Consider the following 12,756-nt stretch of genomic DNA (forward strand, 5'->3'; position numbering starts at 1 on the left):
TATGGCATATTTCTCATGGAAAATGATAAATGACAGAAAATGATATAGTAATACCTTGGAAATGCTCAAAAAATTGTAATTCTATACCCAACTAAATTATTGGTAAGTGGATGTGAAGGGGGGAAAAAAGATGTTTTTCAAGCAAATAAAAATGAAAGTTTGTATGGCTGACAGACCATCACAAGAACTCAAGAAAAAAGTGAACTCAAAGGAAAAGTAGATTTCAAGAACAATTAATAAGAGACTTTAAGGACATATATATTTTTTCCCACTTAAAATACCATAAATTTATCAATTTTAAGTGGGATATAAAGTATTTTTTTAAAGTTTTATTCTCTACATTTTATAATTTTGACTCTGAACATATACTATGTTATAATAAGAAAAATAGTAAAAATTTCTTTATAAAACTCAAAAGCTTCTCACTGGTAATGTTCAGTCTCTGCCCACAGGCCCAACACCTTGGATACTCTACTTGTTTTCTGAGAAGTGTTGATCCAGAACCACTGGAGTCACTTAGGTGATAAAATCAAAATTGACATGTGGATAAATTTCAAAATATTTAACATGAAAGTAGTAAGATTACTAATGATTACAGAGAAGTTATTCAAATATCAAAGGATAGGGGTAGCTCTACTGCAAAAGATGAAATACCTGTAACTATGGCAATATCAAAAAATTTTAATTAAAAAGTAAATAAATAAAAAGAAAATGCCCTTCTTATATCCTGTGATGTTACCATAGTAAGGGTTAATGATTTGTGAAGTAAATAATTCACAGGATCCTGGGAGTACTGACTAGTCCTTGAATCAGCCCGTCAAGAAGTCAACTAAGGCCCTGGCTGGTGTGGCTCAGTTGGTTGAGCATCACCTCATGCACTGAGAGGTTGCTGGTTTGATTCCCATCAGGATACACACCGAGGTTGCTGGTTTGATCCCTGGTCGCGTGAGTGCGGGGAGGCACCAGATTGATGTTTCTGTCTCTCTTTTCCTGTCTCTTTCTCTAAAATCAATATAAAATATATATATTTTTAAAAAGAAGTCAACTAAGACTTTTAACACTAGACCAACAGCCCTAAATCCTGATACTTTCCATGGCTTTGGTGGAGGTACAAATCCATGCAGATAACTTTGCACCTCCTGAATCAAGGAAAGAGACAAGAAAGCACTGTAGAGAAGCATAGTTAGGGCACCTATTGTAGCTGCTTTCATGACTGTCAAGAATTAGCAGGATTTTTCCTTGGCTTTAGAATCATAGCCATCCATAGGAGTGATCTTTACTAAATATGGAATATAAGAATGTACATTTGTATTTATGCCCTGTTCTCTTTAAAATTTTGGCAAATAATAGTAGAAACCATAGTGCATCTTAAGCAAACAGAAAAAGATGTATTATAAAATTAGTTGTAAAAAGCAGGGCAAATTCATAGACAAGAATACATCGAGCTTGATGTAGCAAATTCAATGGGGAAGCTCTTGGACACAGAAGCAGCAACCACTGAGTCAGTTCCCTGTTGTCCATACGTTCTAGGACAGTGCAGAAATACAGAGCAAATTCAACTGACAGACTGCAAGGAAGGGACTTGAGTCCTTTGTATTTTATTTTTTATCCTGCCAGCTCAATACCAATATTGGGATGAACACTTGCCTGCCCTCTAGTGTGACCACAGAATGGGTGGGCCCAAGCCTTTTCCTTGCAGCCATTTAATATGTCAGTCTAGCAGCTGGGTTTTCACAAGTGGTGATGATTGGAAAGCATCAGCCACTTTTCTAATGTGATCAGGGGCTGGTTCAAAGCTTTGTTCTTGACCAAGGTTAATTGCTTTAAGCACTAGGCCATAATGGGTTTCTATGGAGGTCCTAGAAGGCCAACTCCTTTTCTGGATCCAGGATGAAATGTATCAGTCAAGTTAACCCTTACCTTTCAAAGTCCCTTGAACAATACAGAGGTTAGGCCTCAGGGGTGGGAAACGTCTGGCCAAGGCAACCACAGGCAGGACTTGAAATTCAATAGATCTAGGAGTATTTTTCATAGCTAATTTTTAAGTTGATAATTTTGTATGGCCTTCGAATGATGTTACAAATATCCAAATGGCCTTTAGCAGAAAAAAGGTTCCCCATCCCGTCAGCACAGTTGAAATATCCAAGTATAACTCTTTTGACTCCCCAAGGACTTAACTGAAGTTGGCCCTTTGTATCCCTGGGTTTCACATCTGTAGATTCAACCAACTGCAAATCGAAAACAGTATTTTTGATCTGTGGTTGGAAATCTATGTTTGGGAATCAGTGGGTGTGGAGGGTCTACTGTACTAATAGCCTACTCTTGTCTGGGTGTTTTCCTATTATACAGTCAATCAACACACATTCTGTACATGTATGATATACTGTTACAGTAAAGTAAGCTAGAAAAAATGTTATTAGGAAAATACATTTACTGTAAGAATATTTATAGAAAAAAGTCTGTGTATAAGCAGACCTGTGCAGTTCAAACCCATGCTGTTCAAAGGCCAACTGTATATTTTACAGAGGCTATGATTAGAGACAACAGCCAGGCACAACAGTGGTCTAAAGTCAAGAACAGAAAAGCTGCTGAAACCAAGGCAGCTGCACTCCCTTCCTCTCTGGTTCTCGCTCTCCTCTTGTTACCCCTCTCTCTTCCTTGCCTCCTTATGTATATCTATCTCTTCTCACTCTGAGGACCACCTTCCTTTGTTTCTCCCTGCACATGGTAGATGATGACACCACCTGCATTTGAATTTATATGTTCTCAGTTTTAGCCACAAGTTCAATCCAAGTCCAAATTTCTTAAAAGAAGAATATCATTGACTTTGTTTGAGTGAAATGTTCATCCCTGTTCAAAAAATTATGGCCCAGGGAGGCAGGGTAACATACTACAAGCATGCCTTCCAGGAGTGGAAAAGTGAGTAGTGTTCATAGAAAGAGCCCGGCTGCAACTGGACAGACACCGCTATGTGTCTCATCTCCATGAATTTTAGTAAGTTTTGACCCAAACCAGAGACATGACCATCCTACTTCTTTTTTCCCTCATCCCCTCCATATAATCAATCACTAAATTCTTTGAATTCTGTAATCTTTAATATTTTTCAACTCTTACAGTGTAAGAAAACTCAAACAATAATAAAGTGGAATCCATTCTGGAAGCCCTCTGCTTCAATGGGGCGTGTCTGTTCATTCTCCTCTGCAGGCCGGAGCTCCTCTCTGTGTTACCATCGAGGAAGCAAAGCTATGCTGAGTCAACAGTGGACGAAGCTTTTCATTTTTTTCTTATAAAAATTTTTGTGTGTGTTTAGCCACAGAACTCCCTGTCCCAGATTTTTGTGGCATTCCATCACATGACACACAGAAGTATGGTATAATAAACATCACTAGACCTTAAATGAGTCTTAACTTTGAGAACTTTCTTTGTGACTGGGAAATTCACGTGTATATACTCTCTGAGCCAGCTTCTTCATTCAAATCCAACCTCTTCCCCATTGTTCCGAAACAGTAAGCCTTGAAAATGCCACTTCACTGTTAAATACTTTTTATCCATAACTTAAGGCAGTTATGACATTGGTTGAGAAGTGACAGGAATTCAAACAAATTAGCTCATGGAATTTTGGAAGGATTAAACCACCAAAACATCTTCCAGGCATCACATCATACCACTTCCACCATAGAGAGGAAGACTGTTCCAATCAGAAGCTCTTGGCTTGGGTCAGGGGCCTCCTCTGAGCCAAGAGAGGGCAATATAGCTGAAGATCTTGTAAAAACTTAGCAGGTTCAGAAATTCTTATGTGGACCATGGGGCCATTTCAGAGAGATGGAGGATGCATTTTGGCCAGACAACTTACAGAGAGGCTCCTGTAGACTATACCGTACTTCTCAAGGTAATAATTCTAGGTTTCCAATCACAAAGACAGAAAACAAATCTTCTTAACTCACAAAAAAGCCCATTCTCTTTTTACTACACCATGCTTCTCATTAGGTTCCAGGAATTCCTGGACACTTGAGTGCTTTTTTCATGTAGGTGGAGATGATATTGACATTATTCTCTTTTTTGTTCCTAGGATATAAAATAAAGCATAACTTGCAGAAGCAGCGTTGGTTGAGTCGCCCAGACAGCCACATGTGGTAGTGATATCGTAGAAGACACCTGGAACAGCTAGTGACGTGGTGCTTACGGGAAGAAGGTCTTTAAAGGTTGCAGAATTTGCAGAGAAGAAGCTCAGTAAATATTTGTAGATTGACTATTGAGTAGCCTATGAATAGCTGGCACTGTCTGTTCCATAATCATGTATACGGCCCTTCACTGACAGTCCCAAGAATAGCAAAGGGGCATTGGCCCATCTGAAATTTATTCAAGTCTCTTTGAGTTAAGGAGACTAATGCAATATTCCACTTTATCAATGTTACTATTTTTAAATCTTTATGGTTGAAAGTATTACAGATGTCCCCCTTTCCCCCCCCCATTAACCCCCTTTACCCCACTCCTGCCCCCTCCCCAGGCCTTCCCCACACTATTGTCTGTCCATGGCTACGCATATATTCATATACGTTCCTTGGTTAATCTCTTCCCCCCCCCACCCTTTCCCTCTGAGATATGTCAAGTCTGTTGCATGCTTCAATGTCTCTGGATCTTTCAGCGTTATTACTTTTATGTTAAGGCACTATGACAAAATAAAATAAAATCCAGTGTTGATAAATAGCTCATAAAAACTACAGTGGAACTAAAAATATTTTGGGGTTTTGAAATCTATCTATTAATACATGGTGATATTGTTTATTAAATGACTAGTAAATTTACTTCTGGACTTACAAATTACTTTTGACATACGTAATTTTAAAAAAATCAATACTGATGATCCAGTCAATAAAAAAACATGAACAATGAGTTGTGTCCTAGGGTGATTTACTTTGAAAATGATTCACACTATGTAGAATATTTTTTCCACAGGCATCTGCACATTCCATTTAACCACAGTTCCTTTGCTTATAAGATGCTCCTGCTACAAGATGAAAATATTACCGAACTGGTTCCCGTTCAATGACTTCATTCACCAAGCAGTTATGGAATGACTTATAAGGTACTGAAGGTTACAAAAAGCATGCTTTAACTCTTAGATTTCAGGGATTTTTTGATTCAGTAAGATCCAATTTTCTCTATATTACTAAGATCCAGGTGACTATTAAAATATATTTCTAATTGACATTTAATATTCACCCTTTTTTAGTGTACAGTTATATCAACTTTGACAATCACATACAGTCCTATAAGAACTACCTCCACCTTCACCCAGTGCCCCTGCCACTGGCCCCAGACCTGGCCTTCACCACACTGTTGTCTGCATCCATGGGCTCTTCAGCTAATCTCTTCACCTTCTTTTATTTGGTCCCCCACACCCCTCCCCTCTAAGATCAACAATAAAAATTTAAAAATAAAAAGAGGCTAGAAGAAAGAGAAAATAAATAAAAATTAAAGATCCAAACAAACACACACTTCCACCATAATCAAAATACTAAACATTCCATCAATCAAAAATTCCTTTATGTCTCCACCCTAGTTCCTGGAAACCACCTGTCAGTTTTGTGCTTTTTTCCTATAGATACATCTATTCCACAGTGTAATATAAATAGAATCACACAGTACATAACCTTTAGAGTCAGGCTCATTTGACTTGATGTAAAGCTTTGGAGTTTCATCCACATTGTTGCATGATTAGTAATTCATTCCTTTTATTGCTGAGTAGTATTCCATTGTACTCCTGTTTCCTTATTTATTCACTAGTTGATAAACATTTGGATTTTTTACTTTTGGATAATTATGAATAAAACTTTGATGAACATTTGTATATAAGTTTTTATATGAATATATGTTCTCATTTCACTTGAGCAAAAACCCAGAAGTGGGATTGCTGGGTTTTATGTAACTATATTTTAACTTTATAAGAAATTGCTACGCTGATTTTCAAAGCTGCTGTATCATTTTGCACTTTGAACCAATTATGAGAGTTCACATTGCCCCATAACCTCGATAGATTTTTTAAAAGCCATTCTAAGCTTATTTAAGTTCTAAGTGCTGTTTCATTATGGTTTTAACTTTCATTTCTTAATGCCTAATGATATTGAGATTCTTTTCATATGATTGTTTGCCATTTCTATATCTTCTTTCGTGAAGATTTTGCATTTAGGTGTGATCCATTTTGAACTAATTTTTGCATATGATGTGAGTTATAGATTGAGGTTAATTTTTTTTATATACATGTCCCTATGTCAGTTGTTGAAAATATTATTTTTCTGCATTGATTGGCATATATAATTTTATGAAAATCAATTAGCCATATATATGTGTGCATGAATCTATTTTTAGACTTTGTATCACTTTCTATTCACGTATGTATCTTTCCTTTTGCCAATTCTGTCCTGATTGCCGTAGCTTTATCTTAAGGCTTGAAATCAATAGTATGAATTCCTCAACTTTCTTCTTTTTAAAAAAATTATTTGGCTACTCTAGATTCTTTTATTAAATATAAATTTTAGAACCAGTTTGTTGATTTCTGTTAAAAATTCTGCTGAGATTTTGATTGGGATAGCATTGAATCTATAGATCAGTCTGGATAGAATTGAGTCTTACAAGCCATAAACACCCTGTATTTCTCCATTTACTTAGTTCTTAGACTTCTTTTATCCATGTTTTGTAGTTGTGAACATACAAATCTTTCACATATAAGTACAGGTTGGACATTATATATAAAATAAGCATAGAGGGACTCTGAAAGATGGAGAAAAGAGTGCAGGTAAGCTAGGGCACTTGAGACCCGTGGAGCAACATGGAAGTGAGTTCCTTGGGTTTTCTTTTTACCTTGTGTATCCCAGACATAGAGCTGAAGAAGCCAGCAGACCAGAAATAATAATGGGCATACCAAAAAAACAAAAAACAAAACCTGAATAAAGCCTGCTATCTCTAGCTAAAGGAGCAGGAAAGAGGCATTGTAGCAAGACAGATAATAACTGCTGTACTCCAGCCAAACACCAAATGGGGAAACTGGCAAAGAAAAAAGAGAAAAGACACAAATTACCAGCAGAAAGAAGGTATCAATATAGCCTTTGCAAACATACAGATTGTATCAAGGAAATACAATAAACAACTCTACTCAAATAAATGTGGCAACTGAGATGAAATGGATGCATTTCTTAAACAGGACAAAATACAGAATATGAAAATGTATTTTGAATAACCACATAACTATTGAAGAAATTTAATTCATAATTTAAAAACCTCTTAAAACATCTCCCGACTAAGGTGGTTTTATTGGAGAATTTTACCAAACATTTAAAGAATTACATCAATTCTACACAATCTCTTCAAGCAAATGGACAAAGAAGGAAAACTTCCCAATTCATTTTATGAATCTAGAATTACCCTGATATTAAAACCAGACAAGCACAGTACAAAAAGTAAAACTACAGACCAATAACCCTCATAAATATAGATATAAATATTCTCATCAAAATATATTAGCCAATGGAATTTTGCAATATATAAAAAGAATTACAGTAACCCTGCTGCTTTTCACAACCACAAGTTCAAAAAGATTGAAATCATATCAAGCATCTTCTGGGACACTTACACCTTGGAATACTATGCAGCTGTAAAAACGAAGGATCTCTTACCCTTTGGGACAGCAGGGAGGAACCTGGAGAGTATTATGCTAAGTGAAATAAGCCAGGCAGAGAAAGACAAGTGTCACATGATCTCACTCATGTGTGAAATCTAATGAACAAAATAAACTGAAGAACAAAATAGATCCAGAGACATAGAAGCATGGAACAGACTGAGGGATCTCAGAGGGAATGTGGGGGTGGGTGGGGAGAGATTAATATAAGAATTTACAAGCATATATGCATAAGCCAGGGACACAGACCATAGTGGGGTCAAGGCCTGGGGGGAGGAGTACAAGGTGGAGGGGATCAATGGTAGGAAAAGGGGACATTTGTAATACTTTAAACAATAAAGATAATTTTTTAAAAAAACAATTACAGGCAATAACCAAGTTGGATTTATTCCAGAAATGCAAGGCTTATTCAGTATTTGGAAATAAATCAATTTAGCCCACCATATTTACAGGCATAAGAAGAAAAATCACATAATTATGTTAATTGATGCAAACACACACACACATAAAGCATTTGAAAAAATTCAACACATGTTCATGATGAAATCTCTCAGAAAACTAGAAATAGAAGAGAAATTCAACTTAATTTAAAAAAAAAAAAAAGCAAAACAGACTTATAGCTAACATCATAGTTAAAGGTGAAGGATTGGAGTCTCTCTCTAAGATAAAAAACACAGAAAGGATGCCCTCCTCCCTACTATTTCAGCATAGTTTTGGAAGTTTTAGCCTGCACAATGAGGTAGAAAACGGAAATAAAGAACGTACAAATTGAAAAGGAAGGAAAAAAGCAATTCTTATGCACAGATGACTATGTCTATCTAGATATTAAAAATAATATTTGCAGAGTTTTAAATTTTAGTGGAGGGGTTTACTAATATAACATTAAATGAAATGAAAAGAATATAACATTTTTAATGTGTGTATGCATATCCACAAGTGTGACTTTACCTTTGTTAAGATATATTAAAACACTAAAAAGTGCCTATGTCAAAAAACATGTCGTAATTGCCTTGTAGTAGAGGGATCACTGGTAAATATTTTTTCTACTTCTTGACATTTTCTAGTACTTTTTAAATTTTTTTACAACTACAAATAAATACTACTAAAATGCCTGAAAATTCTAGTCATTTTTTATTTTCTTTTCCTACATTTTTCTTTTGAAGAGGATCTTTATCGCAATGGTGCTCAGCAGTATACGGATAAGACCAATTTAGAAATAGTATCTAGTCACCTAGGAGCACTTAGTACAACAAACATGTTCTGAGGATCAGTCATTTTAATATGTCCTGCGCAAATAAAAATAAATAAGACATGGAAACTGCTCTTAAGGATTTCACTGTATATTAGGGAAATAAATTCTCTGTTACAAGCCAGACTGTAATTTAGTTTTAGAGTAATAAAGGTTTAAACAAAGTACTAAGGAAAGTGTTGGAGAGACACATAAATTCTAACTGCAAAGACTAGAGATTTCAAAAAACAGAAGCTGGGAAAGCAACACTATTATACGTAAACAGTATTTGGTAAGTGAAGATCTGATGGTAATGAAGTGTATGAAGGTGATATCTAACAGTAAGTGCTGATAGTGACCCAGATATATTTGTGTTGGTGTGTTTTTTAAAAAACATACATTATCTCATTTAATTTTCACAATGGCTTTATGGAGTAGAGACCATTATTATTTCACTTTTACATATGAGGAAACTGAAATTGAGAAACATCCAGCAAGCTTTTCTAGGTCAGATAGCTTGCACATACCTGGGCAGATATTCAGATCAAATCTAAGTAATTTTAGGGTGATAACTTAATCATTACATATCATGAGTGCAAATGTAAAGAAGAATAGTCGGAGAAATCACCATTGTGGCCCTGAGAAAGAAGACACCTACCAAGAAGAGCTTCTGGTAGCTTAACTGGGCTCAAATGTTAAAAACAGAGCCTAGCAGCCATTTCTACACAGGGGCCTCGCAAGCAAGCTGCCCTTCAGGGGGGAAGCCTGCACTGAGCTGCCTGCCTCTGCACTGAACCCCACTGTGCTCCCCTCAGCAAGCCCTGAGTAGTTCTTGGAATCCTAGCTCAACCAACAGGACTGAGATCTTCCCCATCTAATTGGATCTGTGCCCTATCTTCACAGCATCTTCCCCGACCAATCAGAAAGGCTCCATTCTAACCAATCAGGACAGTGCCCTTTGGCCCAATCAAGTTGCAAGGATTTGGAGTACTCATTTGCATGAGGATAGACCAATCAGGGACCAGGGGCGGGAACTTCTGTCTATATAAGTCAGCTGCCCTCCCACTCAGGGTGTGCAGGCTCTTTTCCCACCAGAGAATGGAGCCTGCGTTTCCCCTGCTGAAACTGAACTGCCAGAAGGAACTGCCAAAGATGTGTGGCCCTGTGTGGAGCTGAAGAGCACAGGAGCAGAGCTGTGAAGCTGGAAGGGCCTTACCCCAGAGTGGTGTCACAGTTGAGCTGTTTACACTGAATAAAGTTTCGGTCTTTACCACACTTCAAATTGGGGATTCCTGTTGGCATTGACCTGACCCCAGGGACAATCAGTTGACATTGCTTATCTATGGATCAGTTAAGTCCACAGTTAAACATGAGAAAAGTAGAATCACAGAACAGAACAACCCATGAAAACCCAAATGTAGTCATTTCACTTGCTAATTTACTTATCTCCCTCCATCCAAATCCTTGAAGTAGAGGAGATGAGTCATAGCATACAACAGGGATTTAATGCTGTAAACTAACCATTTTAAAGTGGTTCTACTATGTGTGTTCACAGGTTCTACTGTCTCCCTCCAAGTTAAGACTCTCCACTAAAATAAAACTCCTTCTGAAATTTTAAGGACCTTCAGTAACTGGCTCAAGCATTTACTCGTAGATGCTAACCCAGAGTGCCTAGTTCTGTGTTTTCTCCAAATTGAGTGATCAATTAATGCTGAAAGATGTTGAGTGCTTCGACATGATTGATAATCTGCTTATAACGAAACTGATAATTAGATACCCTGTTCAAGGGCTTTACCTTCAGAGTGCCAAATATTTAAACAGGTGAATTTGATATGCCTTTTTACTTTTTACCACAAAAACTAAGTCTTCACTGTGTGTTCAGTCAGTCCCGTAAAGGTGCCTGTTTTACAAAGAAATGCTGCCCTGGCTGGTTTGGCTCAGTGGCTGCAGCATCGGCCCCACAGACTGAAGGGCCCCGGGTTCGACTGTGGCCAAGGGCATGTGCCTGGGTTGCAGGCTCAATCGCCGCAGGCCCGGCTCGGCGCTGGAGCAGCGAGGCAGCCAATCGATGTGTCTCTCTCACATCGCTGTTTCTCTCTCTCTCTTTCTTCCCCTTCCACTCTCTCTCAAAAGAAATGGGAAAAGTATCCTGCGTGAGGATTAAAAAAAAGAAAAACAAAGAAATGCTACATCAGAAGTCTGCCGAGCTAAATCACTTCTAAGACAGCTTCCTCACGTTGTTCCCTTTGCTGTCAGCATATCTCCCAACCTGATGTGTGAAATTCTTGAGGGAAGCTGAAGGCTCTGCTATGCCCTGTGCGCTTGCTGCCTGTGTGTAGGAAACCTGGGCTCTTTGCTCTTTTCAATTTTTACATGTTCTCACTCTTGCTTCCCCCAGGCTGTCAACAGCAGGGGCCCTGACGGATTTAGCCTAGCATACTTTCATTTGATTTTCGGGGGGGAAAATGACCCCGTCACTTCCTGAACTTCAAGTCCGGTAGGAAATGGTGTACCTCTCTGTCTCTCGCCACTGTGTCAGCTGTGCCTTTCCTGCCGGACGGGGTGGTGACTCACCAGTATTAGACACAGCTGTTCCCAGCTGCAGTCTTGTTATAAACAGGCCAGTGTCTGCGTTAAATTGGACAGATTTTTTAAAATATTTGCCAAAAGAGAGTAAACAGAAACGAGCAGAGCTTAGAAAATGTAAAATGAAAGGAAAACACAAAAGGCCTTTGGTTTCACTTGAATGGAGGGGGCTTTGTCCTGCTCCTGGGGTGAGTTTGCAGCCAGCCCTGCTTCTCCACTCCCAGATGAGTCACCCACAGGTTTGCTTCATGCTTAGGGCAGGAGACCAGGCTCTGGCAATAAGCAGCTCTGTTGCTAACCCAGTGATTATCAACATGCTTTAAGATCACTGGAAGTGTAAAAAAAATAACTCAGGTATCCATTCTGGGCCTCTCTGGGCCTCCGTTCTAAAGCTGTAGTGAACCAGATAAGAAGATTAAACAGGTATCACGAATTCAGTGAGGCAGGAAGTTCATGTAAATAAGCAGAATTTTTTAAAACCCCAAAGAAGTATTTTTTTCTCTCATTTTTCCTTAAACATGTAGCCTTCTTGGGCTACCTTTTAGTTTTTTAACATCGGAGAAACATGAATACGTAACAAGGAATTAACATTTTTAAATTCTGTCTTAAGCAAAATTTAAGGCAGGCAGGCATTCATCATCAATGGCAAGGGACTCTTGGCTTCAGTGACAGGATGCAGTGGGAAATAGTGAGCATTACAGTAAACTGGGGAGCACAGGGTATGCGCTTTACACTCTACGGCAATAGGCTGTGCTGTGCTCTACTGTTAAATACTGAAGCTGAACTCCAACTGATGGTTTTTCTGCAAGAAACCTAGGTCAGATCTCACAATTTTCTAAAGGAAGTTAGAGATTCAAGATACATGTGAAGTAGCTTAGTGTTAAAATGTTGGCAATTAAGAATCTCGGGGGGGGGGGGGTGGAGGAGTGCGCGGGGAGATTAATGAAAGAATTTATGTGCATATATGCCTAACCCATGGACACAGACAATGGGGAAGGCTATGGGTTTGAGGGGCAGATGTGGAGTGGAGGGGGTCAATGGGGGGGGGGAAGAGACATCGATAATACTTTCAACAATAAAGATAAATTAACAGAAAACATTATGTGGGCCCACATTAAGTCAGCAAAATATGGGCTTAGGCCCTATTGTGAACTGTGGGATGCTGGTTTGAAAACTCAGGGAAACAGCCTGCAACAGACTTTAAAGTTAGACCTGGGTTCAGTCTCACTTCTGTCACTTACTGGTCAATGCCTGACAAGTTGTAAGT

This window comes from Miniopterus schreibersii (assembly GCF_964146895.1).
Source record: "Miniopterus schreibersii genome assembly, chromosome: 12".
Classification (NCBI taxonomy): domain Eukaryota; kingdom Metazoa; phylum Chordata; class Mammalia; order Chiroptera; family Miniopteridae; genus Miniopterus; species Miniopterus schreibersii.